Source organism: Pleurodeles waltl, chromosome 5 (assembly GCF_031143425.1).
Source record: "Pleurodeles waltl isolate 20211129_DDA chromosome 5, aPleWal1.hap1.20221129, whole genome shotgun sequence".
In the NCBI taxonomy this organism is placed as follows: domain Eukaryota; kingdom Metazoa; phylum Chordata; class Amphibia; order Caudata; family Salamandridae; genus Pleurodeles; species Pleurodeles waltl.
In genome coordinates this window covers 1,032,327,628-1,032,355,313 of record NC_090444.1, presented here as the reverse complement: position 1 = coordinate 1,032,355,313, position 27,686 = coordinate 1,032,327,628, and the positions used below count along the sequence as shown (strand labels likewise).

Genomic DNA, 27,686 nt, shown 5'->3' with positions numbered 1-27,686 from the left:
AAGTTGCTTTGTTGCCTTCTCTTGTTTAAAATCGTGCTCCTGTCAATATTACTTTTTCTTGTTATTTAACTAGTTTTGAGTATCTTGATTTTTGCTTTCTTTCTTCAGTCTTTTTACAAACTTATATATATATTTTAATCAGTCTCCTATCAGGAGAGGTCAAAATAAGTCAATTTCAGCTCAAACATTGCCTACTGGATGCTTGCTCATTTTTCTAAATGTTTCAACTTTATCATATTTGGTTCCTTGGAGTCTAACAACACTTTTGTGATCTTGTGGCTATGTTCTCTTTTACTGTCTTTATGTAGTTTGCTGTAAGTCTATTTTTACTTGTTTTTAATGTTTTTATTTTATTCTCTTTTTCTTTAGCCCGAAGAAGTGGGGAGAACGTTCCGCAAAACATATGTTGGCAATTCCAGTGCTTTAATTGGTGTAACATTGTTGGATGGTTAATGCTACAATTTATACAACGGAGCTGATAATTTATCGGTAGGCAGAATGTAATCCCTTAATACTCTTGGTTGTAAAAATTAAATGGCAACTTGAGTGCCTCAGTTGGTGCAACACTGTTGGCTGCTTAATGCTACAACTCATGTAACTGTGTTGTTAATCTAATGTTGGGCAGACAGTAACCTCTTTGCCTTTAAAAACTGAATATAAAGATATTAGATCAGTTCTATACTTATGGTGTAATATGTACTTTTATTATGTTTTTGACTCCCCATAACCCCATTGTATCCGATTTAACTTTTTTTAGTGGGATAAACTGAGGTAAGTAGGTGAGCGCGCAGGACCTTTGCTCAGTTTAACCAGTTAGAACTCAAGTTAGATGGTTTTATGATAGGGTCCATATTTTTACTGCCTATACCCAAGCCATAGCAAGTTCACCAGGACCACAAAGTAGAGGCCACTAAAAGGTGGTGTCTGTGTCTCAAGGAAACTATAGATCCTCACAAATTCTCCTCTGTAAAGAAATTCCTTAGTAGAAAAAGAAACGAGATGAAAGTTCAGGCTTGTGAGCTTAATTATTGGTGTTATCTGCTGTTGTGATATGGAGACACGCTGAAGTTAAGAAGTGTTTTAAAAGGACAGAACAGCTCCTGGAGAATTATGTCATTGCCATAAAATTTTCTTCACCCAAATCAAAGCAGCACAGCAACAATCACTGCTCCTCACTGCCAACTCAATGTTACTCCTGATGTAAACTCAGGATGTCTCTACATTTCGGGTCCAGCATGCTCTCACCTTTTGAAAGCCAACAGTTACTATCCTGTTTGAAATCAATAAACTCATGAACTGTTTTGAAGACCTTTGATATGTAAATATTATTGGGATATTGTCCTCTATCAGATTCTAGTGCTAAAACCCTAGACATCCTCTCACTTTGTGCCCATACTAATCTCCTTTACCTCAAGTTGATCCTCGAATAGTTGTTGGGTCAAAACATCGTCAACGTGCACAACAATAAGGCTAGGAACTCTGGAGCATATTCACAAAAGTTTGACGCAAAGCAGGGCGGAAAGCAAAGTTGCTGTGCTGCATTGCATGAAATGGAGAGAGCAATATTGTGTCATATCTGCTAAGATATGGTGAGCTTCTGCTCGCTTCTTGAGCTCACCAACTTGAAGCTGCCTAGTGTCGACGCAGGCACCGTTGCCCTTTGCAGCAAGGGCACCTTTATTATGAGTAGGATTGTTTATGTGGAGGAAGTAGTACCTTCCTGCATAAAAACACACCTTAACTGCATTTTCCTTTTTCTACATGTGATGCGGAATGCATCACACTTAGAAACAGGAAGTAATGCAGAGAAATAAATATATTTTTCCTCATTACACCTGGTCTGAGAGATGCACCATTTTGGTGCAATTCCAGGTTTACCGAACCCAGTAAATCTGGAATTGCATCAAAATCTATGGGTGGGTGCATGGGAATGCTCATGCTCCACCCATGGTACATTTTCCTGGTGCAAAGTAACAAAAGGTAGAGCTATACCACTCAAGGATGACGCACGTCCTTACCAAATCTGGGCCCGTCTGTCTAGATTAGATTCCTGGACAAACCTTTTACATTGATGTCATTGTGCATAGACACAGCTTTTTGAGTTTTACTTATATAACTCTATGATCACTATGATCACACAACACTTCTGAGGCTTCTTGTTAAAATTCTGTGACAATGAATTCCTTTTAATATATATTGTTTGAATCTGCATGTCTGTTTTTTTACTTTGTATTAATTACAATAAATGGTTTAATCTTGATGAATTACATTGTGCAAATGTTAGCACACCGAATTATTGTTTTGTCTATATTGGTGTTCCCAGGATTCATGTTTGGTCTACTGGACTGACCCTGTTTTGTATTCCATTTTCGAGAGAAACATGTTTCAGTTGTGAATTTGAGAAATTACAGATACAAAATATTATAAACAGTTTTACCAGTTAGAACTTTAATGGGACGCATTGAAAACTCAGAAATGTATGACTCAATTGATACGCCTTGCTTGGGGCATCAAAAGATTCAAGGAGCAGCTTAAGGCCTTATGTGAGAAAATAGTGTATAGTACTCAGCAGAAATAGAAACCCAGATTTATTAACACCTTGCCCGAATTTCCATTACAAAAGTGTTGAATTAGGATTACTTTGTAGCATAAAAGTTGTTTTGAGCCAAAATATAATCCTAATGTAAAGCAAAGTAGTGCCATAATCTACATTGCACTATGCTGAGACAAGGGGACATACCTTGGATGGTACCTGGGCGTTTCCATGCAATCACCTCTGGTTTTCAATGCAAAACCTTATCTTTTCAAAGAGGTAGGCAGGGCTGTGCAAAAAAAAATTACATCATCTAGAGGCAAGCATAATATTGGAGACAACCTTTCTTTTTTGCAAACTTTTCCAATTTTGCCTGCATGCTATACTAAACAGCAGATATACCAACTAAATGAATGTTTTTAACTATGTCTAAGGGGAATCCCATGTGTTTTACATGATGGTCCTCATGCAACCACCAATGATTTTTGACGCACATCCCTATCTACTAACTTTTGTTGACAGGGCTTCGTGCTAACTGTTTATGGCTCCTTGCACCAGGTGCAAAGTTGGAGACAAATTTCATTTTCTCAAAACATTTTCAACTTTACTTTCAGTACACATACAAAGTGAGAAAATTGCATGTACCCTTCCAGTACAAAACCTATGTTAGACATCACTCATACCTTTACACTATGTTGCAGAGGTGTGCACATTGAGGAAGACAGCCTACAGTTCACCAATGCAGGGGATAGGTTTAGAACCTCATTATGAGCCTGGTGGTCTCAAGACTGCCAGCCTTGCAGCGCGGTTGGAGTGCCGCACTCCAGGTAGTCTGACTGCCACATTACGAACCTGGCGGTCAGACCACAAGGGGACTGCCGTCCCTACCAGGAACATGGTTCCAGAGGGGCTGACGGTGGTTGGACTCGTGGTCAGCCACAGCAGCGCTGAGTTCAGCTCTGCCATGCTGATCATAAGTTCCCTTTCCACAAGCCTTTTAATGGCGGCCGTACCACTATGAAAAGGCTGGCTGAAAGGAAGTGTTGAGGGCTACGGGGGAGCCTGCACTGCCTACAACCATGTCATGGGCAGTGCAGGGGCCCCACGGCCCAGCACCCTCGGAATGCGCACTGTCTCCTTTGCAGACAGTGCACATTGCAAGGGTGCTGTTGTGCTATGGTATCGTCCTCAACTCCTTTAAGGAAACTGAGACCAATACTGTAGCATTGTTCCCACCGGGCTGACAGGCAGAATGTCACAATATGATGTTCTCGCCGGTCAGCCCAGTGGGAACAGTGTAATACGCCTGGGGGTGAGGCCTCCGGGTCGACGGAGGTTTCATCCACGTGTGTTTCGCGATCAGCTCATCTGACTGCCAAACTTGTAATGAGGGCCTTAGTGTTCTGCTTTCTCCGTTACACACTAAACATCACAGCAACTTTGATTGTTGCACTGCGTTTTGCGAAAAGATAACAAAGACAGTAAAAAGATAGTAAATTTGGCCTCAAGTGTGGACTATATGAGGGAAAGGAAGTCACACTGCATCAGGTAAGAGACAAACAGTGCTATATTCATGTATCTGTATGAATACAATGGGTTTCTCCATAGCACTGTGCACCAATGTCACAGTATCACTTCCATCCCCTCCCCACAAAGACAGCTAACAGTCGGCCTCCCGAATGGTGATGCTTTAAAGTCCCTGATTAGTTATACACTTCTCCTAATGAGCCCCTAGCAACATGAGGACTTTAAGCGATCAAGGAAAAGGGAATCATGTAGTACTGTGGTCAATGCAGGCCCAGTGTTTCCATAAACTGAGGTAAGACCTAATCCATAGGGCACCAAAACTGTCGCTTTTATTACTGCATGGGGAGCCTTTCAACAGACATGATGCTAGTTTGCATGAATCTGTGCACTGTGACTGGGTCGTTTACGTAACTGTGGGAGATATTCTGATGCAACTTCTGCCTATGGCGTAACTGTTTGTGAAGGAAACTTGCATTTCTGCTGCATTTGATGTAATTTCACTAGAGCTGCACATGATATAGCTGTTGTATGGGTGCAAGGAAAGCTTGCACCGTGACTGTTCATGCTGTACCTTTCCTGAGAGTACTGGAAAGCTTGGTAAAATATTTTCACTATATAACACCAGAACGATAGATTTTACAAACGTGTGTTTCATTCATTCATCCAACATCTCAAGTAGCTGAACATCAAACTTGGATTATAGTTTATTCGTGACCTACAGCTACTGCAAATGTATAACGAATGCACTGGTCAAATGTTCCTGATCTTTTACTAATGCCAATTTCTGTGAATGTCTATGTACGGGAAATAAGATTAATAGTGTGATGTATGATGCTCGGGTTGCAAAGCAATCGTTTTTCTTTTTGCACAACAGCTGAGCTGTGACTCAAGAATATTTTTTGGGTTGCAACACATGTATTTGTAAAATCTAACCCATTCATGCTAATATTAAAGAGGCAGGTTTCTGTTTGTGAGTCCTACTGAACGAGCTGCAAATCCTGAATGGATTTACAGGTCTCCATCCCTCCATGTACAGTCGCTGAATGTTACGTTACCAAAGCACCTCTTGATTGTACTAAAATTATATGTATAACGTACTTACTTGTAGGGGTCTTAGTCCATTGGTGTGTTATTCTGCATTCATGTTTTTCTTACTCCGAAAACATCAAAACATACAGTATGGGATAAAGGGGCAGCCCAGTTCAGCCTTTGGTTAACTTGACTGTTAGTGATGTCATTCCACCCTTTCAGAAGTCGCACACCCACACAAATTATTACCCTTCTCTGCCAGGGACTACTATGGAAATGTGTCTATTTTAACAGCAAAATATTTTTTTTGCTTCTAGCCATCTTTTTTGGAATGGCCAGACCCAACAGCTTCCCTAAAGTAAACCTTTGCAAAAACCATGACAAAACAGTCATTCACAAGGTCAAAAGGCTGACAGGTAGAACCAGAACTATTGGCTTTGCCAATGCTTGTTTTATATTGCAACACTTTACCTTCACAGGGTCTCATAGTTTTCCGAGGCACCCATCAGGTGGCATACCAGTACGATACAAAAAACCTACTTAGAGTTCATCGGAAGCGTGTGTTTAGTGGAGATTTGATGTGAAATGCGGAACTAGAGAGCGAACAGAAGGAGGAGGGAGGAGTGGCAATGGAACAGAGAACTTCATGTTCAGAAAACGTTGGGTGTGACTGTGAGCATAACCCCCTCACGAGTGCAGCGTTAGTTAGCTTCCTGGGTCAATGACCCGGTGTTAATCACCAGCTCGGCAGTGTCTGGCTCCATTCCCGTTTTCCAGCTGTTCTACTTTCTGCCTCTGCTGGAGGACATGTCCCCTGTGTAAACGAGAGGAATGTTCTCGGCCTATGTAACCATTGCCAAATCATGCTCAGATAGCTGCATTCCGTTCAGAATTTTAGTATATTGGTTAATAAGAAGCTTCCCCGGATTGCGTATTTAAGGGTCAGAAGATGGACTCGTGATCCCAGGCAGAAACATGGTAACCTAGTCTGCTTATTCGAATGGGCTGATGTGTCACAAGTGAACGAGTCAGGGATCTATAAATCTACGAAATCTCACACACGCGAGGGCATCGAGCACAGTTAGTTCCTCATGGTGACTAATGAGGTAATTTCAAGTAATGTTCACATAGTTTGGAGGGACATATTTGAAGAAAACAGGGCTCTGGGTCGTAGAGGCTGGAAGCACAGGGGGGGGGGGGGTTTGGATAGAAGAGGGAATTAATCCCTCAGTAGATTTCGAGTGGGGGTGGGCGACCTCAGCAAGCACAGATTCACCTTTTGGATTTGAAGGGTCCACTGGAATAGCTCTTCTTCGGCACCCTTTCCACTGCTGGCTTTTGGTTAGCAGAGTTGCCACGGTGGCAAGGCTAAGGGACATAATCACATTTGCCCACATGGAGGACAGTTTGGTGCCAGAATATCGAGTTTTATATAATGAGACCCCAAAATATTGTATCAAATATAATGATGGCCAAAACCGTGAAAGGTCACTAAATATAGGTAAGTATAGGTTTTCTGAACTTGATGCCACATCTATATACCTTTTTCACTAAGAATGAAATAGCCCAAAATGAATATTGTTCTCCACTGCAATAATACACTGATGATTAATCAGGCATAAAACATCGATGTGTTATTGCAATGGAGTGCCGTATTGATTTTGAACTGCTTAATACCTGCATGATGGGTTCACAGTCTGCCACAGGCGTTGACTTTTTGACGGTTTGATTGCTACTGTGAGTACTTTGCAACATTTTACAATATATATATTTTCAATCTACAAACGTTTGGAGGTAGAAATAATACATATTTACTGATGTATACATAATTACCTTGCAGATCGTTTAGTCATTTACATTTTTGCCATGATTGTCTAAAAACTGCCCACCTCACCATCTGAGTCGCTGTAACTCACCCTTAATTTATCTAGACCTAATTATATTGCATAACATATAATCAACGACCCCTCTTGATGGGAAAATCGTCTTTCCATTTACATCTTCTTCGTGCAAATGCAGATTTTCCTCCCTAAAACGAAGAAAAAGTCTTGAACTATAAAGGACACAAAGTCGGGTATTATGCTTTCCACGTTACTTTACTATTAACAGTAGCTAAACGAAATGATCAAAAAAGAAACACCTCAGTAACCATAAATCACAGGGGGAGAAAGTCAGAAAGAAAGCTTAAATAGTCTTTCAGGCTAGTAGGATGGCAGTGTTTCCTACAACCTCCTATTTTCTCTGTCATCGAGCCTCATTGTTTTATTGCTTTATCTTCCTTTAACCCTTGTCAAAACAAGGGTCAGGTTTGTCTTCTGTTAGAAATGGGGTTTCTGGTTGGCTAGGGTATTCACCTAAGCCATGCAGAACTCACCCACTCTGGTCCAAGATAACCCCTGCTCACACCCTTGGTAGCTTGGCAGGAGTAGTCAGGCCTAACCCGGAAGCAATGTGTAAAGCGTTTGCACAACACACACAACACACACAACACATGAGACACAATAAACACACCACAAAGGGAACACAAAACCAAGTTATGTAAAAATCAACTGTACTGCCCAAAACATAATTAGACCAAACATAACATGTCAGTAATACCCTGCTATCCAAACAGTTGTCAGAACGTTACATACTAATGTTGCTCTGCAGAGATCAGAAGTAGTCACATATAACACATAGGTTACTTATTATTCTGCAACACAAGCAGTAGTCAGGAATCACAGTACTAAAGAAATGCACTTGTCATAAAAATATCATAAATGCCCATACCAGGAACATTAGAAAACATATGGCAAGTCACCTAAAACAGATCAGCATGTCATGACCCTAAAAAGAACATCAACACATATATGTCATATCACACCAAGCACAGGTTAGCCTAACAGTCCCCTAAAGCCCATAAAAGAAGCTTGCCTGGGCCGCAGAGGTGAAGTGGGCAGAAGTTGGCGCTTGCTGGTGCCCCAGGGAGCTCCTCATAGCGTGCTTCGCCCAGGGGCACGCTAGGAGCTCGCCCACGCCACACTTCACTCGATGGTGCCCCGGGGGCATAGGACACGGTGCGCTTTCGCCACGCTCGTGTTTAACAAACGCCCTGGTCACAGCAGAGAGTTCTCCCGTGGGTCCCTCTGAAAAATGCGATAAAGTGATCCCCAGCCGCTATAGAAGTGAGTAATGCGCTTTAATTGCACTTGGAGATCCACTGTGTAGAGCGCTCTCCAGGTGCTAGCTGCAATGCAAATGAAGCACTCCTCCAGCACTATTCCAGTGCAGGGAAGCAGGGATGCAGGGGAAACAGGGGCCACAGCCCCCAGCCCCTGGAGGCAATAAATGGAGTTACAGTCGGCAGGGCCCAGCAACAGGCCAACACAAGGAAGATGCAGTCAGTGGCAAGTCCTCCTGGTGACCCAGGATGTCACATCTCAGCGCAACAGCAGCAGTCCAAGGCAGTTCCTGGGGGGGTCCTTCCAGCAGCATCCTGTGTCCAGTTCCAGGTATGTTTCTTGTCTAAGTTGATGGGGCAAGTGTGCCCCGCCTCCCTCTTCTCTCAGCCCAGGAAGACGGTTCAAAATGTAGATGCACCTCTGTGACACCTCCAGCCTCCAAGCTGTAAAACACCAGAGTCATCAGCACAGAGAAATGCTCACTTTCTAGAAGTAGCATTTCTGTAATAGTAATAAAAAATCCACTTACACAAGTAAGCAGCATTTCCACTACCATTACAACCATACCAAACATGCCTACGATACCTCTCATAAATCAGACAATACCCCATAGACATAAGGCAGGGCATTTCCAGTGCCATCCCCTGAGAAGGCAGGACTCACAGCTGTGAGAAACCAGATAGGCCGTTTGTCACCATCATGAAAGGCCACGCAACCAGGCACATGTCCTAACTTCTACAGACACAGCACCCTGCCCATAGGGCAAGCTGGGGCCTACCTTAGGGTTACTTACCTGTAGTAAAAGGGGAGTTCTGGGCCTGGCAAGTAGATTTAGATGCCAGGTCCCTGTGGCAGCAAACTGTGCATGCAGGTCTTGCGTTAGCAGGCCTGAGACAGGTTTGAAAGGCTACTTCAGTGGGTGGTGTAAGCAGCACTGCAGGCCCACTAGTAGCATTTAATTTACAGACCCTGGGTATAGAGATACCTGTGTACAAGGGACAAATGTAAATGTGCCAATCAGGTATAAGCCAATCATACCAAGGGAGAGGACATGTACTTTAGCACTGATTAGCAGTGATAAAGTGCCCAGAGTCATAACGTCAGCCAAAAAGGATTAGAAAAATTAGTAAGAGAAGGCAAAAAGTTTGGGGAATGACCCCTTAGAAGGGGCCAGGTCCAACATCTTCTCTGAATGATCTTCACCTGTTGCCCTCACGTCTTAGGTTTGCTTAACATCCAATCCTAAAAATGTCAAGAGAACTGCACATAAAAAACAGTAATTAAGTGTAAAAAATTAAGAAATCACTTACATAATCATGAGTAATTGCTATGACAATATGATCCAATTTGATCCATATGATCAAAAAATCTTCGAAGAAAACATATTTGAAGAAGTTAATATCCTTCTGCAGACTCTGCAAAATCCTACCCTCTTAACGTTAAAGTGGCAAGATTCTGTTGGTGAATGCATCTGAACAGGCTGAGAATGCATGGAATGAATGCCTGAAGGTAACAATATAGCTTCATGTTTAATTTACATAATGCCTACTTTGTTCTTTGATTCAGCCCTGAGGCCAGAGTTGCAAAACACGTGCTTGCACCATTTCTTTGGGAGGGGATGGGGGTGTAGAAATGGATGGAGAAGAAGTTATGAAACAAAAAAAGCAAAACTCACCAAAATCTCATTGTTCAGCTAACTAACTTGGTACATGGTGGATGGATTAGATTTTGTTTTCTCAGAACATTTGCGCCCACGGAAAGGTTGCCCTGTGCATGTCTTTAACCTTTGTCAAAAGTTGTCTGGCAGGATCAGATGTGAACTGTGAAAAACCTTGACTAAGCTCCTTTTGTGTTCCTATTAGCATCAGGAGAACAGGACGGGAAATGCAGTTAGCCTTTTAAACCAAGACACGCTGTTCTGAGCCTGCCAGTGGTGGCTCTACTGTAGAAGTGATTTTTAGGAGAGGCACACATTGGGCCATAGATAAAACTAGTGATGCTACCTTTTAGAGAATGTGTGCTCACACACACACATGCATGCTCACACACACACACACAAACACACACACATGCACACACAGACCTCCATATATGTGGTATGTCTATTATATAAACACTTTGATTGAAAAGTTAAAATCTGATTTGCAAGTCTGTGTGAGAGTGCATGTATATATATATGTACAGCCTAGTGGTGGCCACCACTAGGTGGATAGTTAGGTCTGCTTTTCCTAAGAAAGAGCTTTTATTAGTTTGCTGATAACTTTGGACCCATTTGACGAATCTTCACAACACTTTCGAAAATTAAAGTTAATCCACCTCAGCTGTTTCCTGGAAAGTTTTGAGGTGATCCGTCAAGCAGTGACTGAGAAAAAAGGAGGGTCCCAAAACACAAAATCTTCATGTATTTTCCACAGACTTCTTGAAGACAGACTACTGCAAAAACGGCAGAATAGAATTGCATCAAATTCATCAGGAAGCTAGATTTTGGTCTAAAGATTGTACTGTTGGTAATTTTCTGTAAATCAGTTCAGTAGTTTTCAAGAAATTAACAGTAAAAACAATTGTATATTTTAACAGTTGGGATCGCGAGAGAGTCTCAGAGACTCTTCTAGGAGTGACAATTTACAGGCAGAGTGTACTGATTGACCAAGGGAACTTTATTTCCCTTGGTCCATCTCATTCCTGCAGTAGTTAGATTTCAGCAAGCGCTCTGACTGGCTGCTTGCAACATGAGAACAATGCTGCTGGCAGCCATTACAGGACTCAGGAACTTAGGCCCTGATTTATACTTTTTTGTTCAACGTTGGCGTAATTTTTTGACGCAAAAGTTGCGCAATCTTAAAAAATAATTGTATTTTGTAAGTTTGCGCCGCTTTTGCGTCAACAATGATGCAAATGTGGCACAAAAAAAAAGTATAAATCAGGGCCTTAGTCCCATGTCCTGAAGTTGTAAAAAAAAAATATATATATGTATAGGGGGGCAGGGTAGGGACCCCTGAGCCCCATGGGAGGAGTCCTAGAAGGACCCCACCGGGGTCAAAAAGGTAAGAAAAATGACATAAAATGGCAAGATTCTGCAAGACTCTAGCAGAATTGAAAAAACAAAACAAAATGGTGGCTGAGCTGCATTTAAATGCCTAATACCCCAGGGAGCCTACCCCACTGGCTGAGTTCATATAGGGAGCGAGGTAACATGGACCCCATCACCTGAGCCGCCAAAGGCGGCGGTGAGCCTACCCGTGGTGCCGAAAACTCTATTGGGAGGGGGAATGCATAGCTCCCCTGCTCGAGTCACCAGGAGCCCTGTGGGGCCCACCCCTGGGGCCCAAATGTATGAAAATATGTAGGGGGGCTGCGCTGGCCCGCTGCCTGAGCCTTGAAGACCCCAGTAACCCCACCTCCTGAGCCAACATTACTAGTTTCGGGAGGGGGCAGAGTGACCCCACAACCTGAGCCTCAAGAGGCCTGGGGAGCCCACCCTCAGGGCCAAAATATAAGAAAACGGGGATGTGGCTGCAGCAGCACAGGCAGGAAAACATGTGTTTACACTCACTTTGCAAGTGCATTTTTAAATCTCCCACCAAGGGGAGCAAACACCAGGAATGCTCCTAGCAGATGGAAGTTTCTAACATGCTGTCGCAGCTAGGAGTGGACTTTAGATCTTTAGATCCAAATATTGCTCCCCCCATAGGGAGCAGCATCAGAAGCTGCTCCCTTCAGCTGAAGAAATGCCGGTTCTCGCTGGATGTGGGGCGCTGGCTGAAGTAACAAGGGCCTTGGGGCTCCCCCTGCAGCCTCCAATGACACTATGGTGGGTGCTCCTGGTGGGCACCAGGGCACCCACCTTTTATTGCACTGGTGTGTGGGGTCCCTGGGCCAGAAGTCAGCCTGGGAGGGGAACCACATGTACTCTCTCTATAAACATTGTGGTGTGCCCCAGGAATGGGGTTCCCAGGGCATAAATCAACCTGGGGAGGGGGTTCATGTGTCCGTCCCCTCCCCCTAAAAATTGCACTCGGCCCTCTCCCCCAAACAAGCACGCTGGGCCCTTGAGGATGGGATCCCCGGGGCCAAAATCGGATGAGGTGGGGTGTTGTCTGCCACATCTTCCTGATAATTAAGCAGGTCCCAGGGGGATGAGGCCTTTGAGGCTAAAGTTAGGCCAGGAGAGGGTGCCAATTGCCCCCTCCCCTGATAATAAATCAAGGGCCTGGAGTATGGTGTCCCTGGGGCCTAATGTTGTCCACGGAGGAGGGCTGTGTGCACTCTCCCAAAAAAAAAGCACATCGGGCCCTTGGGGATGGGATCCCCAGGGCTGAAATCGGCTTGAGGAGGGGCTGTATGCCCCCCGCTTCTGATACTAAAGCAGGTCCCTGGATGACAAGGGTCCCTGGGGCCAAAATCAGGTCAGGAATGGGGCCACATGCTCCCCATGTAAAATGTGCTGACTCCTGGGCTCAGTCTGGTTGGGGTGGGGGGCCGTATGCCGCCCCGTCCCCTGTAACATACACTGGGCCCTGGGCCCGAAATAGGCCTGGGGAGGTAGGTCTTTGCCCCCTATCCATAAAATATATGCTGGGCCCCAGGGGATGGGGTCGCCAGATCACACATCAACCCAGGGAGAGGACCGACACAAGCCCCCCTCCCCTTTATTTAAAAGAGTGGCCCTGGGGATGGTGTTCCTGGGTCCGATAACATGAGAACAGCTCGGGGGACACAAAGCACCCATTCCCCTTTAATTGAAAGAAAGACAGCCTTGGTTATGGGGTTCCCAGGGCCAGGCCCTTCGGCCACCCCCCTCCCCACTGTGTACATCAAAGGCTGTGAGGATCATGGATTGGGTATATGGGGGGGGGTGTTAGCTACAGTTCCTGGCTCATTTGAGAGGCCATCAGTGATGTCATAAATGAAGTCGTAGAGCATGTCAAGAGTGATGTCATTTTTGAGGCCATAAGCAGAGCATGACATGGGCACAAGTTATAGTTAGCGCTGTTAACAATATCTAGTGAATATCTGTGTTATTTTAGTTTGAAATTTTAATATTATCACTGACATATTCACAGGGATGTTATAGTTAGACTTACATCCTAAATGTACAAAACCATAGAAAATCAGCTTTTATAATTAGAGTTCTTTCAAGTAAGTATAACTCATGCCCTAAGGTTACAAGAACATGCGCCCTCGACATGCACAGTTTTCTTGACAATAATGTCACTGCAATTGTTACAGTGATATTATCAATGATGTTATAAAAGATGTAATGATTACTGTAATAACTGGGGTAATTAGCAGTGCATGGCGAGGGCACGAGTTATAGTTATCCTAGGGCGTGAGTGATAGTTACTTGAAATATCTCTAACTATAACTGCTACATTTCTAAGGTTTTGCACAATTAAATTAAGAACCTAACTTTCTATGTTTTTTTAAAACTTCTATATCCTAACTATAACATCCCCGTAACCTTTGTTTTTTTAGTGAATTCCTATGTTTTTTTAATGCAAAGTAATTTTAATTACTATACGTTATTCTAACTTCTGCCGTACATGGCATTTGGCTGTGCCCAGCAGGGGGTGGCCACAGGGCTTGGCCAGCATCCAGGCCCTGTGGCCAATCCCCTATAACCATCCAACTCTGCACCACGCTTGTCATGGGTGGGTATTGGCTATGTGCGGTGGGGTTTGGCTGAAGGGCCTAGCCTGTGGTCAGGACCTGCGGTCAACACCTTATAACCACAGAAACCCCACCATGCACTGCCCAAGGGTCCGTCTCTCTAGGAGTGAGAATAGGTGTGAGAATGTCCGTCTGGGTGTGAGACTGGGTGTGTGAGGGTCTGAGTGGTTCTGTGAGTAAAGTCAGGAAGTCATCACATTACACAGGAGGGCCACACTGAGCGTTGCAATATATTTGCGAATATCGTGCAGCATGAATAAAAATGTTTTTAAGGGCATATATTGACCCTCAAAGACCCCTATATCACACTACTGGGGTTAGGGTACCTACCCCCTGACCTCTTATGCCACTTATCACATTTATTTTCAGTCCCGGGGACTGTATCCCATAATATAAAATGGTGGCTGATACTTTCTAGTCAGGTTGCGGCCAGTCAATCAAAGCATTCCTGCTGGCATGCACATCCGTATATTTGGAAACGTCACGATGGATCCACGCCCATAGATATACAAATGTATTTTCCCTTTATTATCTCAAAAACTACTGAATGGATTCACAGCAAATAACCAAAAGTACAATCTGCAGAAAAATCTAGCTTTATGCTAGATTTGGTGGGATCCATCCAACGGTTTGGGCTATGGTCGTGTTCAAAGCTCCCATGGGAATTAACATGGTAAATGCATGTTTTTGACCCCACTTTTTCTTGGCCTCCACTTGAGGGATCACCCCAAAATTCCCCATGCGCAACAAGACTCACCAGCACACTTTTCCTGAACATTTGTCAAACAATGCCAAAGACATAGGCAAGTCAAAAATCACTTTCTTTATGGAAACATGGTCCTAACTATGGCTACCCACTGGTGACCGCCAGTAGGTCTGGACGAAGCTACTTTCACTCGTTTCAAAACGGACCGGACGCTCTACAGACTTATCATGGTCTATTCCATTTGAATGCTAATGTTTGTACACCTTGCTGTACAATTCTTGAAATTTTGGAGCTTTATCAAAATCAACTTCATAGTTTACATTTAGTAAGCCTTGAAAAAGTCAAGGATGACGAAACACGTGTCGGCTGTTGATATACAAATTCGAAGAAAATACTGTGATACCTTACCACGTATCTAGTATTTTTCATGACACCAGAGGATTTCAGCCCTGATTTGTTACCGAGGAATAAAGCATTCTCATCTCGACCCTGTGATGTGCCGTGGTTTTCTTCTTCTCTACTTGGACTGTGACCTTTGTGGTTAACAGCGTACCACACTCTGTGGCTGGGTGTACTACCACTGGAGCACTCTACTCTGTCTCAACTAGACTTACCACCATGAACTTCTGTTATCCAGGACAATAGGAAATTTGGATGTGCGCACCGCTTATACACAGCCACAAATTGTCTGACACTTAGGTCATACATATATAGCATATATATAACTAGGATCTATTTTCCATAGGAAGAGCGTTTATTGTGTTGCCAATAACTTTGGCGGCGCCTGATGAATCTTCACAAAATGTTAAAAACTTAGAATTCAGTCAGTTTAGCTGCTGTTGGGGTGATATGTCAAGGAGGAGGTGAGAAAAAGGGAGTCCTAAAACTCATTTTCCCATTGGGATTTTCAACATGACTACAGCCGAAACTCTGGACGGAATAACACCACATTTGGCAGAAAGTGTGCTTTTTGTGATTTTGTGTAAATCTGTTCAGTAGTTTTTAAGATATACACGGTTAAAAATATAGATATTTAGGGACGCTGATCCTCGGTGGATCCAGCTGTCCCCATGCAGATATCTGATTGGCTGCCAACAACAGGGAAGTGTTGGCAGCCACTTTGGGACTCTGTTTCAGCCGAGTCCCACTAAAGAAGCAAAAACAAAAAAAGCAAAAGTATCAGTGTAGGGATACACTGAGCCTCTAACCTTGGTGTAGGGGTCCCCCAGTGACCCTGCCAGGGCTAAAATGCATCTTTTTAAAAAAATCCTAATAAATCAGTGGATGGCTCTGCAGATTTTTCTGAGATTTAAAAAAAAAAAGACTACGTCCTGTGCTTTTTCTTTATTTTTCCCCTGGGTGGGCCAGGTCCCAGGGGCATTGGGGAGTGAAGAAAGCAGGGAGACACAAGAGGTCCCCCTCCTAAGGCTTATGGTAGACTTGGAGACCACCGCATCCCCAGGTCTAAGATATAACAAAATGCAGAGGGCTGCACGGCCCACCCATGCCCCAGGGACCACCACCTCCCCAGGGCAATTATTAGATTGTATGGGAGGACAGCACGGCCTCCGTGACCTGGGGAACGTCACCTCCCGTTGCTAAAAAAATAATAATGAAGGGGGTCTGTCGTGGACACCCGGGGACCCCTACCTCTCTGGGGCTAAAATAAACATTGGAGGGGGCCCATGGCCCCCCTCGAGGAGCCATAGATGGCCCTGTGGATAGCCACCCCTTAGGGCTGGCTCCTGCTACCTCCTGAGGTGCGCACCCTCGGTGGTAGCTGTTTGCTTTTGCTTGGCGGGAGCTGACAGCTCTTGCTAAGCAAAAGGAAACATAACTCCACTTTCTACCAGCGGGTGCTGCCAAACAGCTCCTGCTTGCAGAAAGTGCAGTTTTTATCGGTTTCCCTGCATGCAAATATGACTGCAGGGAAACATGAAAATATTACTCCTGCAAGCACATAGCTGCTATTTCAAGCAGCTCCCTGCTTTGCCGAGCAGTGCTGGCTTTCGCAGAATGTGGGGAGCCGGCCGGGACCGGTGGGACCTTCAGGCTTCACCCACAGTCCTGTCACTCTCTCTCTCTCTTCCATTGCATAACAGGATGGAATAGAGCGACAGAGAGAGAGAGAGAGAGAGAAAGAGAGAGATTGTTATTGCAATGGTCTCTCCATGCAATGACTTTATAGTGTCATCAAAAAAATTTAAAAAACAGAGTCACTTCTTTCCCACTGGTGAAGCTCTTGGACTGTTGCTCAGTAGGTTGTCGGTTCAAATCCTGGTATTTTAGGACAGTACATCTGTTTATTTGCTCATGATTTCATTGTTAAACATTCCTAGTGATAGAACATTGAGGTGTTTTTCACATCAAAATCTTTGGGTTGCATGTCATAGTTATGTTTGGACACTGCAGTTTATGCAGCCACCTGTGGCCCAGAGATTAAGAATGAAAAGTTAAGTGTTAAAATAAAAATAAGAACGCCGACTTTGAGAATTAAGGCTGAACCAGTTGATTAATATTCGGTTCTGACCTATTTTATCTGAATATATTTGGACTCCATGAAATATAATCCATAAAGCCGGTTGATGTTAAGGAAAGTATCTATATGTATCAGTGTGGATGTTGTATACTGGCTTTCTTGGAGGTTTGAATGAACAACTTTGGGGAGTACAATATTTAGTCCTGAAGAAGGTGGTGAAAAGCCACCGAAGCACGTCGACGCTTTACCTTTACTGGACCCATAGAAGGAGGCTTTTATCGAATACAGAGTACTGACAATTATCGATAGGCCGATTCCTATCAATATTGGGACAGTTCCATTTTATAGACTATTGTTTATGTCTTCTGTTTGTTTCCCTTTTATTGAATTTTATTGGATGTTTATTCTGTGTCATTGATGTTTTAGTATTTATGTGTTGGTTTTGTCATTGTATGATCTGGGATTTTATCCAGAATTATATTAAATACTTACCTTTGATTCCTTTGGTTTTAAGTTGATCAATAGAGAGATTCATTGTTTGTGTGATTGAGTTGTGACTGGTTTGGCTTACCCGGTGGGGATCTTTTTAGAAATTTACTGTGTTACGGTACCCTGCTCCCCCGGTATTTTGGATACAGGAGGGTCCCCTCTCTATTTTTGTCGTCACCCAGAGATTAAGAACTCCTACCCTCACGCTGAAGGTTGAAGGTTCCAGTAAATGTGTGTCAGTGGTCATTTCCCTGATTTAGTTTCTTTTCAACTTCAAATATTTAGGGTACATACCCAAAGTTCATCAAACTCTTTTTACTCGGCAAATACATCTTTCTTTTCCATTTGTCAGAAAATATCTCATTCTAATTATATTATTCGTAGAAGCCTAAAAGCCCCCCCTCTCTCTCTCTCTTTCTCTCTCTTTCTCTGTCAGGAATAAGGCTGTGCGCAGTCCAGGTCCCGCCCAAAACTCTGCTGCGCTTATTTGCGGCACTTCATGGGCACCACTTATCACCCCTCCTGTTCTAAAAGTGGTCATCAGCATTGCCTGCCCTGTGGTAAAGCTCATGTAGCTGCAGGGTCAGGACATTGGTGGACAAGATGCACTTATCAGTGCTATTCTATGAAGGGACTACAATTCCCAGGTTTTTAGAGGCAGCGGCCATCTTGGGGTGTGGCAGGCCTATAAAGCCCAGCCAAACCCAAGCACCTTGCTCACTATTTTGAAGACTTCGATGCAGTCAGACCTCGTGGGGGTTCCTCTGAAGAAGAGCAGATTTCCTGCATGCCAGATTGACAGTAAGTCGGAGTATCCTTGTTTCCATAGTGAATTCAGATACGAGTAGGTCGTACTCGTAGGGGTAAGGTCTTGATGAGCCCAATCTTGAAGGAAGTTGTTACTTCCAAAAGTACAGCTCCCCTTAGCACAACGAGCAAAGTGTTTCCAGTTCTAAGAGTAAAGTGGCCTCGGCGCGACGATCAAAGCGCTTCGGATCACAGGAGTAAAGCATCCCTTAGGACAACGAGCAAAGCGCCTCAGGCCACACGTGTAAAGCGCCCTTGGCACAATAATCAAAGCGTTTCAGTCCACATGATTAAAGCGCCCTTGGCACGACAATCAAAGCGTTTCAGTCCACATGAGTAAAGCGCCCTTGGCACGACAATCAAAGCGTTTCAGGCCACATGAGTAAAGCGGGCTTGGCACGAGGATCAAAACGCTTTAGTCCACATGAGTAAAAATGCCCCCTTAGCACAACGAGCAAAGTGCTTCAAGGCACAAGAGTAAAGCGCCCATGGTACGACAATCAAAGCGTTTCAGGCTACATGAATAAAGCGATCTGGGCACGAGTATCAAAATGCTTCAGGCCACATGAGTAAAGCGCCCCTTGGCACAACGGGCGTAGCGCTTCAGACAAAGCAAGTAAAAGTGCTCTCTGTCATAATGAACAAAGCGCTTCATGTATGATGATTAAAGAGCTTCATGAACAACAAGCAAGCGCTTCTGCCCAATGAACAAAACGCTTCAAGTTGAATGAGTAAACTTTCAGGTCTAGGTAGTAAATGTGAAATGTTTCAGAGATAAGGAAATTATAGTTTCATTGTTTTTTGGGAAGCATGATATGTGAGGTACATATTTCAATCTTTGAGAATTTCTAGGCAGAGATCAAACGTTTATCTTATGAATGCTTGATTCAAAGAAGTGGCTACGCCCAATTCACAAAGGGTCTCAATCTGATATCACGGAGACAACTTTATTTAAGAGTCTATTGGTGAGTTATAGTGTTATGAATGAATGTATGCATATTTGTTCTAACTGTTTCTTTTCAGATCTCTCTCCCTGCAGTTCCCTACCCTAATTCCCTTCCCCTCGCCTGGCTTCATCATAACTCTGTGCTTTAATAGCCTTCTGAGTTGGTGACGCTGGGAGGTGGACCTTTTGTTCAGCAGCGTGCAGATCCCGAGGAAAGGGCACTGTGACACTCTCTCTCTCACACCCTCTCAATCTCTCAACCCCACCTTGGGCTGTGCACGGTGCGGGGTTGGGTGGTGCACTACGGCCAACCCCTGCCGTGCATAGCTGAAGGCTGTGCACAGGAGTGGTTGGATTAACACATAATAATTAAAATTACTTTACGTTAGAAAAAAACATATAAATTCACTGAAAAAAACAAAAGGTTGCAGGGACATTATAGTTAGGAAATGGAATTTAAAAAAGCATAGAAATTCTCTTTAAAAAAACAGGGGTTACAGGGACATTATAGTTAAGTTCTGAATTTACTCTCACAAAAACATAGAAATTCAGCAGTTATAGCTGGAGTTAGTTCTAGTAACTATAACTTGCACCCTAAGATAACTATAACTCGCACCTTAGCCATGCACTGCTAATTACCCCAGTTATTACAGCACTCATGGCAACTTCTATAACGTCATTAAAATATAAATGAAACAGCAGTCAAATTATAGAAGAAGAAACTGAGCATAGAAGGGGTGTATTGGAGCAGATCAAGTTTTAAGTGGGAGAACGCTTGAACAAGTTTACAAAAAATAAATCTAAAAAATCCAGGAGTCAGCTTGTCTAAATTGAGGATGTTTCTTATGGACTACCACTATGCTATTTATGGTCTACCACGGAAGAGACGACTAAAGCACCATGTGAAAAATATCAGTTAATATAATTTCATAAGGATGTGCAAGATTGCTATTGCTTTGACACAATTTTACAAAGTTTTATGAAAATAACCTGAAAGCCCATAAATGTTACTTGGTTCAAGAAAAACGGTCTCGTGGCCACTGTTATTCTGTTTCTATGAAACATTGTCTGTTCATACTACTCCCTTCTAAGTGTACAAGACATGAAATCTTGCACCCCTGAAAACTCCTGAATTTAACCATTTTTGAAATATTTCCCTCCATAAAAACAAAAACTAACATCAGTCTTATTGTCAAGGAACATAAGTGATCAAGCAACATTCATATCACGTAAGGCTAGTAGATGACTATTTCACCAAAGAGACAGTGCTCTTGGTCTACGTTTTCATTTAACAACCTACTTTATTCTGGGAGTTGTAGTCCTAGCACACTTCAGTTAGTCCAATTGAACTAACACACTTTAAAACATGATGGTCCATGTTGAACAGAAACTGACGGAGTGCAATGCTGCGCCAAAATTCGCAGCGCCCCACTCTGTCATTTTCACAACACAGGGATGAGCCATATTTTATCAAATACGGCGCACCCCTGTGTTTACCCCTGTGCCAGTGCTAAATTTGCAGCCAAGCGCCAACACTGCCACCCTTACACTATGGTGCAAGAATGGCTGCGTTGAGAGGGAGGTTGTTTTTGTGCAGGAAGGGACACCTTCCTACACAAAAACAATCTTAAATGGTGTCTTTCTCTTCCTATACAGCACAGGTACAAAGAGCAAAAAATGAGGAGAAATAAAAGTATTTCTCCTTGTTGCGCCCTGGTAACACCACCCCTTGGGTGGTGTTAGATTTTGGCACTGCCTCAGGTTTATGAAAACTCGTAAATCTTGGGCAGCATCAAAATGCAATGGGTGTTGCTGTGGAACACCCAGAGCAACTCCCACCGCATACCCCTTCCATGCAAAGTGCTGCATGTGTAGGGGCCGTATTTACAAGGTGGTGTTAAGCCACAAAAGTGACTTAATGCCACCTTGTAACTACTCTGCAGGTTATAGCGCTACCAGAAAGTAACAAAAAGTGATGCTCCGGCGGCATGGGGGTTCTTAAATATGCCCCGATATATATTTTTAAAAAGTCATGAACTAGAGCACTGAAAGACCTGGGAACTTAAGCACAGTTGGAAACAAACAGGATAATATTTGCAGGGGCCAGACCTTTTCTTTTCTAGTCTGCTATCAAACAACCTTCAAGCTTCCTGTCAAATCTAATCTGGCACAGGTTGACAGGTACTGTGGCAGGCGGAACGGTATAAACACAACTGAGAGCGGTTATAGTGGTAAAGTAAGTGATTTATTTGTGAGGTTTCCTTTTCTTTGTCTTTCAGTTACAAAGTTTACAGTATTATTAAGGTTTCAGGATGGTTTCTTCTAGTCTTCTAATTAGGCCTTTCTCCTTCTTCTTTGTCTTTTAGGTCGATGGGTCCTAGGTCTCCCGTACGGCTCCAGTGGATTACCGGGAAAAGAAGGAGAACGCCAAGGTAAGTAGTGAATTACGTCTGGGTTTGTGTTTTTACAAAAGAAAGGGGAAAAGGGGAAGGTCAGGGGGGGTGATGGTAGCGTGGTGGGACACCCGTGTACAGTATACACACTAAAGTGAACGTGATAGATGACCTCCTGTGCCCAGTTACGCACTATTCAGCTGCCTTTTCCACCCCCCCCTTTACTCCTCCCCAGTTCCTTTCCCCAGTGCCTTTTTAGATTGCACACTCTCTCTTGTTCCCCACAGGGACCGTACCTTTGAAAGCCATGACCCTCCTGGGTCGGGGCTGGCTTCTGGGTTTTGTGCCTCCGGCGCTCCTCCGTAAGCACTCTCCTTCTCCTCGCCCCCATCTTCGGTTTGGATCGTCTCTGTACCGATACGCTCCTCTGTAGTTGCTGATTCCCTCGTGCTTTCTCCTGTCGCTCCTCTCTCCCCGTCTCCGTGCACGGCCGCCTCCTTGAACTGCCCGGCCCGGAAGTCCTTCGGTGTTTCCCAGGCAACCGGGAAACGCCGTGCTCGTTCCAAGAGCGTTCCCTCGGAAACGTGGGAACGCTGAAGTTACGTGTCGGGTTTACCCGACACGTCAGTGACTGCCGCTGTCGGGGACGTGCTCGGGTCCACCCGATCACACACCCCATCCCAAGAGCGGTCCTGATCGAGGATCGAAGAAGAGCAGGGAAATCGGGACAAATAATCCGCAGGGCCCTGTTGCGACCCAGGTATATGGCGGACCTGGAAGTAAAAAGGCTGCAGTTTAAGGAACCATCGTAAAATCCTAGAGTTGGAATCCTTATGAGCGGCCAGCCAGGTAAGGGGAGCGTGATCAGTATACAGAATAAAAGGCCTGCCCAAAAGATAATATTGCAAGTTGTCCACTGCCCATTTAATGGCCAAACACTCCCTCTCAATGATGGGATAATGACATTCCCGGGGAAGAAGTTTCCTGCTGATAAACACAATAGGGTGATCTCTGCCGTCCTCGTCAGGTTGAGCCAGAACCGCCCCAAGCCCCACATTAGAGGCGTCTGTGTACAGATTAAATGGTTTAGAGAAATCTGGACATTGCAATACAGGTTCCGCCGCAATAGAGGATTTTAATTGCTCAAAACTATTCGTTTGACATTCCGTAAAGGGTAGCAACTTGTTAGGGTGATGTTTTGACAGGAGGTCCATAAGGGGGGCCGCAATAGTGGAATACCCCGGTATGAACCTACGGTAGTAGCCCACTAAACCAAGAAAAGAACGCAGATCTTTCTTTGTTTTAGGGGTAGGGGCTAGTTTTATGGCTTCCACCTTCGTGGGTTGCGGTTGTAGCGTACCATGGCTAATTTTGTATCCTAGATAGGATATGTCTGTTTTCTCTAATATGCATTTCTTGGGGTTGGCTGTTAACCCTGCCCCTGCCAGGGTATTAAATATTTGACGGAGGTGGTGAAGATGATCCCCCCATGTCTCACTAAAAATGACGACATCATCTAAGTAGGCTGCAGAAAATGTGTGAAAGGGTTTTAGTAACCTATCCATTAGTCTCTGAAAAGTAGCTGGGGCTCCATGAAGACCAAAGGGTAACACTGTAAAGTGATAGAGACCGGATTGTGTAGAGAAGGCTGTTTTTTCTTTGTCGTCTGGGGAAAGGGGAATCTGCCAATACCCTTTAGTGAGGTCCAACGTGGACAAATATTTAGCTCTTCCTAGTTTCTCGAGGACATCGTCTACTCGGGGAATAGGATACGTGTCGAACATGGATATCGCATTAAGTTTACGGAAGTCAATAAAAAATCTGACTGACCCGTCAGGTTTTGGAACCAGGACTACGGGAGAGCACCAGGGGCTATTAGAGGGCTCGATCACTCCCAAGGCTATCATTTTCTTTATCTCGTCTTCTATGATATGTTTCCTTGCCTCAGGAATGCGATAGGGACGCAGTCTGACTGTTTGACCCGGGGGGGTCCTTATTTTATGACAGATCAGGGAAGTTCTTCCGGGCGTCTCCGAAAAGACATGTTGATACTGATTTAACAGGAAATACAGCTGCCCTTTCTCAGACCTTGTCAGAGAAGCATTGACAGAGGGTGTATTTTCTTTAGTTTGCTTGTCACCGGGGAAGAACTCTACGTCTAATTCCTTACTGGGATATAAAAACCGGCCCATCTCTACTGGGTTGTCCGGTTCATCTGCGACTTCCCATTTTTTTAGGAGATTCACATGATACATTTTTTTTTTTTTAGGATTGACATTTAGTTCTATGAGATAAGTGACAGGGGAGATTGCTCTAATAACCCGATAGGGTCCCTGCCATCTTGCGAGTAGCTTTTGCTCGGACGTGGGACGCATTATTAAGACTTGGTCATTTGGGTAAAAGGTACGCAATTTACTACCTTTATCATAATAGTGTTTTTGTGTCTCTTGGGCCTGTTCCATATGTTGCCGTACATCTTCCCATAATCCCCATAAGTGGGATTTCAAGTTTTGGACATATTCTAACAACGGCCTTCCTTCTTCCTCCCCTTCTCCCTCCCAGGTTTCTACAGCCATATCTAAAAGGGAACGGGGTTGCCTTCCGAACACCAGTTCGAACGTGCTATGTCCTGTTGAAGCCTGTTCGTGGGTTCTAATGGCATAAAGAACTAAGGGTAATTTTTGATCCCAATCCCTCCCAGAGTCCTCGACTACCTTCTTTAATATGGTTTTGATGGTCCGATTGTAGCGCTCAACCAGTCCATCCGTCTGGGGATGATAAACTGAGGTTTTTATTTGGGAAATTCCTAGTACCCTACATACCTGTTTCATGAGGTTCGACATGAATGGTGTACCTTGGTCAGTGAGTATTTCTCTGGGAAACCCTATTCAAGTGAATACGGTTATCATTGCCTGTGCTACTGTTTTTGTTGTCATACTTGCCAGTGGGAGGGCTTCGGGGTATCTAGTAGCATAGTCTACTATAACCAATATATATGTGTGGCCTTTAGAGGAGGGTAATAAAGGTCCAATTAAATCCATCCCCACCCTGCTAAACGGAATGTCAATGATGGGAAGCGGTAGGAGAGGTTCTTTCCTGGGCCTACCTGGTTCTGTAAGCTGACACCTAGGACATTGAGAGCAATATTTCCTAATATGTGCAAAAACTCCTGGCCAATAGAACCGTCTGAGGAGATACTCCTCAGTTTTTTCTCTCCCAAAATGACCCCCTCCTGGTTGGTTATGTGCTAGGATAAGGACTTGGTTTCTATAGGATTCTGGGACTCTTAATTGACGTTTGCGATCCCCTGCTCGTGTAGTGGTAACCCTATAAAGGAGGTTTCTTTGTACCAAGAAATAGGGACCCACCTCATCTGTTTCTTCGGTTTTCGCGGCTCTCCAAGCCTGAGTGAGGGTAGGGTCCTCTCTCTGTTGTTGACGGAAGCTTAAGGGTGCTTTATGATTCTCAGCTATAAGTCTTAGGGGATGCTCATTCTCTTTGTGAGCCCGGAACTGTACTCTCTCGTCCCGTTTCTCTTGGCGAGAAAGTTTTCTGCGGAGTGGAGGACACTCAATGGGACTACCGGAAAAAGGGGCCTCGGCCCACCACTCCAGGTTCTCTCTCGGATTTTGGATACAATTTAGAAGTTGTTGGAAATGTATATAGTCGGTACCAACGATACACTCCTCAATGAGTTGGTCCATAACTCCCATAGGAAGAAAGTCCCTGTATTTACCCCACTCTAGTTCCACTTTCATAACGGGGTATTGTTCCTTGTCACCGTGGATACAGCATATGTTGACCCATTGACTAGCTTCCCTATCTATAGGGCCTAGTAGATCTCCACGAACGACGGATTGGCTGCAACCCGAATCTATGAGAGCACATAGGGGCCGTCCATTGACTTTTATGGTTTGCTTAAACTTAATGTCTCCCCCTCCTGTACATAGGACTCTACGTCGGGTCACTCCTATCTCCATAGGATCTCCTCCTTCTAATTTCCTGGGGCACATGCGAGCTATATGACCCCATTCTCTGCAGTTAAAACATTGTGGTCTCTGCATGGGTTGACCTTCTCCGTGTTTCCGGGGAAACGGGTCTTCTAAAGGAAACCTCGGGGAGGGTTTGGTGGATGGTGTGATGGCTTTTATGTTGGACCTGGGCTGTATACCTCTTACATCGGTGGACCGGTGGTATGCACAGGCTAAGTCTATGGCCATGTCTGTATCTACCTTTGGATGTTGTCTTATCCAATTTTTTGTAGTAGTAGGTAAGGAGTCCAAGTATTGCTCGAGGACGATTGTCTTTATGACCTCCTCTCTGCTATTTCCTATTGGTCCCAACCATTTCAGTGCTAAATCTTTAACACGGAAATAAAAGGTTCGGGGGTCCTCATTCTGTCCCCATTTTACTTTACGGAACTTTACTCTATAATACTCGGTATCGTGCCCCGCCCGTTCCAAAATGCTATTCTTTATGTCTTTGTACGGTGTTGTCCCCCCTGGATTAGCTGCTTGGTATGCGGCCTGCAGGAGTCCTGTGAGTAACGGCGTGATGTATTGTCCCCATCTGTCCTCAGGGCATTGGGCGGAGGAAGCCACTCGTTCAAAGTTGGTAAAGAAAGAGTCTGGGTCTTCCCCCTCCTGATATTTTTGTAGCACCGAACTGGGGACATTAGGGTGGACTTTACTGGCAGCTATTGTCTCTGTTAATTTTTTCATCGCCGTTTCATGTACTAGTTGGTTGTTTGCCAGTATATTGGCTTGACTTTTTAGGGCGGACTGTAAGGCCTCCCTATCCTCCTTAGCCTCTCGCTGGTGAGCTTCCCATACCAACTGTAAGTGGCGCTGGCCTTCCACCAGCTGTTTAATCATGTCCTCTAATGTAGGACTTTCGCTCATTGTCTATACCGTTCGTTAGCCTTAGGTTTCTCTAGTCTGATCCCACTTCTGACACCAATGTGGGAGGCGGAACGGTATAAACACAACTGAGAGCGGTTATAGTGGTAAAGTAAGTGATTTATTTGTGAGGTTTCCTTTTCTTTGTCTTTCAGTTACAAAGTTTACAGTATTATTAAGGTTTCAGGATGGTTTCTTCTAGTCTTCTAATTAGGCCTTTCTCCTTCTTCTTTGTCTTTTAGGTCGATGGGTCCTAGGTCTCCCGTACGGCTCCAGTGGATTACCGGGAAAAGAAGGAGAATGCCAACGTAAGTAGTGAATTACGTCTGGGTTTGTGTTTTTACAAAAGAAAGGGGAAAAGGGGAAGGTCAGGGTTTGTGATGGTAGTGTGGTGGGACACCCGTGTACAGTATACACACTAAAGTGAACGTGATAGATGACCTCCTGTGCCCAATTATGCACTATTCAGCTGCCTTTTCCACCCCCCCCTTTACTCCTCCCCAGTTCCTTTCCCCAGTGCCTTTTTAGATTGCACACTCTCTCTTGTTCCCCACAGGGACCGTACCTTTGAAAGCCATGACCCTCCTGGTTCGTGGCTGGCTCCTGGGTTTTGTGCCTCCGGCGCTCCTCCGCGAGCACTCTCCTTCTCCTCGCCCCCGTCTTCGGTTTGGATCGTCTCTGTACCGATACGCTCCTCTGTAGTTGCTGATTCCCTCGTGCTTTCTCCTGTCGCTCCTCTCTCCCCGTCTCCGTGCACGGCCGCCTCCTTGAACTCCCCGGCCCGGAAGTCCTTCGGTGTTTCCCAGGCAACCGTTCCAAGAGCGTTCCCTCGGAAACGTGGGAACACGGAAGTGACGTGTCGGGTTTACCCGACACGTCAGTGACTGCCGCTGTCGGGGACGTGCTCGGGTCCACCCGATCACAGGTACATTGTTATTTTGACCTGTATTATGGTCCTTACACAGCACTGGCACATAAGCACTTTTGGCTTTGTGCTTAGCCACAGACGAAGCAAGTTAAAGGCCCAACATCAAGAAGGTATTGGAGT

General features: G+C 44.5%; 1 long non-coding RNA gene across 1 annotated transcript; it reads left to right on the top strand.

Annotated features, from left to right (window-relative positions):
* The first annotated feature begins 295 nt into the window (after positions 1 to 295).
* LOC138297349 (uncharacterized) lies at positions 296 to 26,934 on the top strand. The gene is made up of 3 exons (XR_011204041.1): positions 296 to 489; positions 21,714 to 21,779; positions 26,881 to 26,934. It is a non-coding gene; the product is annotated as an uncharacterized lncRNA (long non-coding RNA).
* Positions 26,935 to 27,686: the final 752 nt, after the last annotated feature.